At 47.8% G+C, this 5,969-nt stretch overlaps 1 non-coding gene across 1 annotated transcript; it reads left to right on the forward strand.

The window, feature by feature from the left end:
- Window positions 1-2,923: 2,923 nt before the first annotated feature.
- Window positions 2,924-3,007, forward strand: Trnap-ugg. The gene has a single exon. It is a non-coding gene; the product is annotated as a tRNA-Pro (tRNA).
- The last annotated feature ends 2,962 nt before the right edge of the window (window positions 3,008-5,969 follow it).

Here is a 5,969-nt window from a genome sequence, read left to right on the forward strand (position 1 = left end):
GAATCGCTCGACATTTGAATACGAACGATGCCACTATTCGACAACGTTGACAGGGATCGATGAGCCACAGCCGAACAGAGCGTTAAGAAGGAAACCGTTGACCTAGAATACGACAGAACGTAAGGTCCGAACAGTAGTCAGAGAGGCGCTCAAGAGCATCAGGTTAATTATCATCGATCCAGCGTGCAATTGGTGCTTCAGTAACCACAAGGACTACTAATAGACGGTTCACAGAAAGGGGGCTGAGCTGACGGCACCCCTTGCGCCGATTACCATTGACCTTTTTGCACGAACAAGCTTGTTTGCAGTGGTGTCGAGTACATCAGGCCTGGAATCTCATTAATTAGAGTAGAATTGTCTTCAGTGATGAGCACCGCTTCGAAATGAGCCCCGATGACCAGCGAAGACGTTACTGGAGACGCCTCGGAGAGTGGTGGGATACCAACCTGACTGTCGCCTGTCATACGACGTGACAACCGAAAGTGTTGATCTGTGGTGCCATTTCATTTTATAGCACGATCCCTTTGGTTGTCATCCGCTGCACCCTATCAGCACAGCTGTACGTCGACGATATTCTACGTCCCGATTTGTTGGCCTTTATTGTAAGCTATCCTGGGCTTACGTTTCAGCAAGATAATGTTCGCTCTCACACACAGAGAGTTTCTACCGCTTGTCTTCGTGCTTGCCAAAACCTACCTTTGCCACAAAGATCGTTGTATCTCTCCTCAGTTGAGAACGTTTGGAGCATTATAGGCAGGGCCCTCCAACGAAACCGGTATTTTGACAATCTAAGCGCCAGTTGGACAGAAAATGGTACGATATCCCTCAAGAGGACATCCAACAACTATGTCAATCAATGCTAAGTCGAATAACTGCTGGCATAAGGGCCAGAGGTGGACCGGCTAGAGGTGGACCAATGCAGTATTGACATGCTCAATTTGTGAAGCTCTTTCTCTTGAATAAATCATTCAATTGTTCAGAAATTGTAATCATTCGATTATATATATACACACTACTGGCCATTAAAATTGCTACACCATGAAGATGTGCTTCAGACGCGAAATTTAACCGACAGGAAGAAGATGCTGTGATATGCAAATGATTAGCTTTTCAGAGCATTCACACAAGGTTGGCGCCGGTGGCGACACCTACAACGTGCTGACATGAGGAAAGTTTCCAACCGTTTGCTCATACACAAACAGCAGTTGACCGGCGTTTCCTGGCAAAACGTTGTTGTGATGCCTCGTGTAAGGAGGAGAAATACGTACCATCACGTTTCCAACTTTGATAAAGGTCGGATTGTAGCCTACCGCGATTGCGGTTTATCGTATCGCGACATTGCTGCTCGCGTTGGTCGAGATTCAATGACTGTTAGCAGAACATGGTGGATTCAGGATAGTAATACGGAACGACGTGCTGGACCCCAACGTCCTCGTATCACTAGCAGTCGAGATGACAGGCATCTTATCCGCTTGGTTGTAGCGGATCGTGCAGCCACGTCTCGATCCCTGAGTCAACAGATGGGGGCGTTTGCAAGAGAACAACCATCTGCACGAAAAGTTCGACGACGTTTGCAGCAGCGTGGACTATCAGCTCAGAGACCATGGCTGCGGGTACCCTTGACGCTGCATCACAGACAGGAGGGCCTGTGATGGTGTACTCAACGACGAACCTGGGTGCACGAATGGCAAAACGTCATTTTTTCGGATGAATCCAGGTTCTGTTTACAGCATCATGATGGTCGCATCCGTGTTTGGCGACACCGCGGTGAACACACAATGAAAGCTTGTATTCGTCATCGCCATACTGGCGTATCACCAGGCGTGATGGTATGGGGAGCCATTGGTTACACTTCTCGGTTACCTTTTGTTCACATTTACGGCACTTTGAACAGTGGACGCTACATTTCAAATGTGTTACGACCCGTGGCTCTACCCTTTATTCGATCCTTGAGAAACCCTAAATTTCAGCAGGATAATGCACGTGCGCATGTTGCAGGTCCTGTACGGACCTTTCTGGATACAGAAAATGTTCGACTGCTGCGCTGGCCGCACACTCTCCAGATCTCTCACCAATTGAAAACGTCTGGTCAATGGTGGCCGAGCAACTGGCTCGTCACAATACGCCAGTCACTACTCTTGATGAACTGTGGTATTGTGTTGAAGCTGCATGGACAGCTGTACCTGTACTCGCCATCCAAGCTCTGTTTGACTCCATGCCCAGGCGTATCAAGGCCGTTATTACGGCGAGAGGTGGTTGTTCTGGCTACTGATTTCTCAGGATCTATGCTTCCAAATTGCGTGAAAATGTAATCACATGTCAGTTCTAGTATAACATATTTGTCCAATGAATACCCGTTTATCATCTGCATTTCTTCTTGGTGTAGCAATTTTAATGGCCAGTAGTATATATATATATATGAGTGTGGATGCACGTCATGTCCGATCACCTCTATGGGAATCAGTGACTGCGAGCAAGGGGTTTATGGGTAGGTGTCGCTACGTCAGTAATGAGTCACTGGTTGGGAATTTGAGGCAGAGGGGCACAGTGCTCGGATGCAGACGCGGTCACGTCGACAGTCGTATAAAGCGAGAAATCTGGGGCCGAGTCCCTGTCCGGCACAGATTTTCACCTGTTACCGTTGATACATTTCAATGTGCAAATGCGGTTAATGTCATTAAAAACCTTTGAACGATGAGTGATATGGCCAATGGATAGCACCAGGTGCTTGTTCTTTCAGACAGCGGCTACTTTGTAGGTTTTCTCTGTAAAGATACATTTTTCTGTTGTGGGTGCCACTTGCCGAAATCGAGGGTCTTAGAGGGACCCCTCTATTGTTGTATTGACGCATCTGTCAATGTTGCTCCACTCCGTAATCACGCCACAGGAGGGCGTTAAACAGTAAGCCACAAAAAGCATGCCGGCCTGAGTGGCCGAGTGGTTCTAGGCGCTACAGTTTGGAACCACGCGACCGCTACGGTCGCAGGTTCGAATCCTGCCTCGGGCATGGATGTGTGTGCTGTCCTTAGGTTAGTTAGGTTTAAGTAGTTCTATGTTCTAGGGGACTGATGACCTCAGATGTTAAGTCCCATAGTGCTCAGAGCCATTTGAACCATCTGAAAAAGCATACGCACCTTTTGCTGCTGCGGATCACATTCATATATTGTAGAATGATTCTGACCGGTCCCTACCGGTTCCAACCTACACACGAGGGCAAAAATTGTAGTCACGCTGCGTACCAAACAGGTGCGATCAGGTTCAGTGAGGAGGCAGCACCACAGTGTCCTTAGACAGAGATTGAAACGTCCGTGGGTGTCAGCAGCGTCAAAGGTTGTCAATACCATCATCCTGTAGCTCATCACAATGAGAACCGCCCTTTTCGACCGCGAAATTTGCGGGAGTCATCGCCACAAGGAAAGGGGTGGTTTCATTGGCACCATTTATGCCATTATATCAGGCCTTCTCGTGTCGATTCTGTGCAGTGGTGTGTCTTAAATCTTTTCCTCGGTCACCCATGAGAAAACCACGTGATTTCAACGCTGGATATCGCCGTTCTGACCTCCATCACAGAGGCGTCAAAAGAAGGAGTGACATGTGGGTAGGAGGGGGTGTGAAGACCGTAACATCGTGTGATAGGTCAACGGCGATATTAGGCAGAATTTTGAAGAAATTTCGTGCGAATGTGACATCATTAACCCTCCTTACACGTCACACGAGCTTCTGAGCTCTGGCCTTTTTTCCCCATGTGTCGTCACCTTGCTGTTCGAAGCGTCGTCGACGCAGAGGATGATGTTGCAGGCCGCCTTGATTTTCCGTTGTTACAGAGGGAGGTTGTTGGTACATTTGAGCCAAATTTCAAACTGCTGTATAGGGATGCAAGGCAATTACGGGGGGGCTCCGAAAAAATAATCCTTTAATTCTGTTACGCTAGTAGCCCCACTATGAGGATGCAGATCAGATTTGCTACAAATACGGACTGTAACGCTAGTGAGCGTTAGTTGCCTTAGAGATTAGACGTGGCGAGTTTATAATAGCCAAGAAAGCCTTTAAGGCGACAAACACGCCATTATCAACATCTTACTGTGTTTCATCAGGTCATGTATTAGGAGTGGAGAATCTGGATGTTCCTTCTAGGATAATGCAGAAAGACTTGGCAGTAATATAGCCATTGTACATTATTGGTGACAGCGACTGTCACGAGAAAGTCACGGTCACGTGGCACTATCGGGAGGGAAGACTATCGTGTTCGACGTATGGCTCTGGTGCATCGTACTGCATCTGCAGCAGCATTCTGAGCAACAGTTAGCACCACAGTGTCACAGTAAACTGTTACAAAACGTTTGGTCTAAGGACAGCTCCGAGCCAGTCGCCCTGTAGCGCGCATTTCACTGACCCCAAACCTCCATTCGGGAGGACGACGGTTCAATCCCGTTTCCGGCCATCCTTATTTAGGTTTTCCGTGATTTCCCTAAATCTATTCAGGCAAATGCCGGGATTGTTCCTTTGAAAGGGCACGGCCGATTTCCTTCCCAATCCTTCCCTAACCCGAGCTTGCGCTCCGTCTCTAATGACCTGGTTGTCGACGGGACGTTAAACACTAACCACCACAACCACCCAAACCACCGCCGTTTGCGACTTCAATGCTGCCCAGCGAGAGCTCATTAGAGGGCAGGGTGGAGATATGTTGTGTTTTCTTGTGAAATCTGGTTCTGCCTAAATGCCAGTGATGGCCGTATTTTGGTTAGAAGGAGGCCAGCTTACGGCCTACAACCAACCTGTCTGCCTGCTAGACACACTGGACTTACACCTGGATGGTCCGCGGTGCGATTTCATATGACAACAGTAGCAAACTCATGGTTATCCCACGCCACCTGACTACAAATTTGTACACCAATCTGGTGAATCGACCTGTTGTGCTTCCATTTATGAATAGCATTCCAAGGGGTGTTTTCCAACAGGTTAGCGCTCACTCACAGATCGCTGTTGTAATCCAACATGCTCTACAGAATATCGACTTGTTGCCTTGCTCTGCTCGATCACTAGGACTGCCTGCAATAGGCCACATATGGGACATTACGACAACTCCAGCGTCATCCACAAATAGCATTAATTGTTCCTGTTATGATCGACCACGTCCAACAGTCGTGGTAACATAAGTTACCTACACCAGTGTATTCCTGAAATTTCATTACTCTACATCAATTATAATTTGATGTTGCGATATTTTTTCTGTCAGTGTATATACAGGGTGTTACAAAAAGGTACGGCCGAACTTTCAGGAAACATTCCTCACACACAAATAAAGAAAAGATGTTATGTGGACATGCGTCCGGAAAAGCTTTATTTCCACGTTAGAGCTCATTTTAGTTTCGTCAGTATGTACTGTACTTCCTTGATTCACCGCCAGTTGGCCCAATTGAAGGAAGGTAATGTTGACTTCGGTGCTTGTGTTGACATGCGACTCCTTGCTCTACAGTACTAGCATCAAACACATCAGTACGTAGCATCAACAGGTTAGTGTTTATCACGAACGTGGTTTTGCAGTCAATGCAATGTTTACAAATGCGGAGTTGGCAGATGCCCATTTGATGTATGGATTAGCACGGGGCAATAGCCGTGGCGCGGTACGTTTGTATCGAGACAGATTTCCAGATCGAAGGTGTCCCGACAGGAAGACATCCGAAGCAATTGATCGGCGTCTTAGGGAGCACGGAACATTCCAGCCTATGACTCGCGACTGGGGAAGACCTAGAACGACGTGGACACCTGCAATGGACGAGGCAATTCTTCGTGCATTTGACGATAACCCTAATGTCAGCGTCAGGGAAGTTGCTGCTGTACAAGGTAACGTTGCCCACGTCACTGTGTGGAGAGTGCTACGGGAGAACCAGTTGTTTCCGTACCATGTACAGCGTGTGCAGGCACTATCAGCAGCTGATTGGCCTCCACGGGTACACTTCTGCGAATGG

This window comes from Schistocerca americana, chromosome X, assembly GCF_021461395.2.
Source record: "Schistocerca americana isolate TAMUIC-IGC-003095 chromosome X, iqSchAmer2.1, whole genome shotgun sequence".
In the NCBI taxonomy this organism is placed as follows: Eukaryota; Metazoa; Arthropoda; class Insecta; order Orthoptera; family Acrididae; genus Schistocerca; species Schistocerca americana.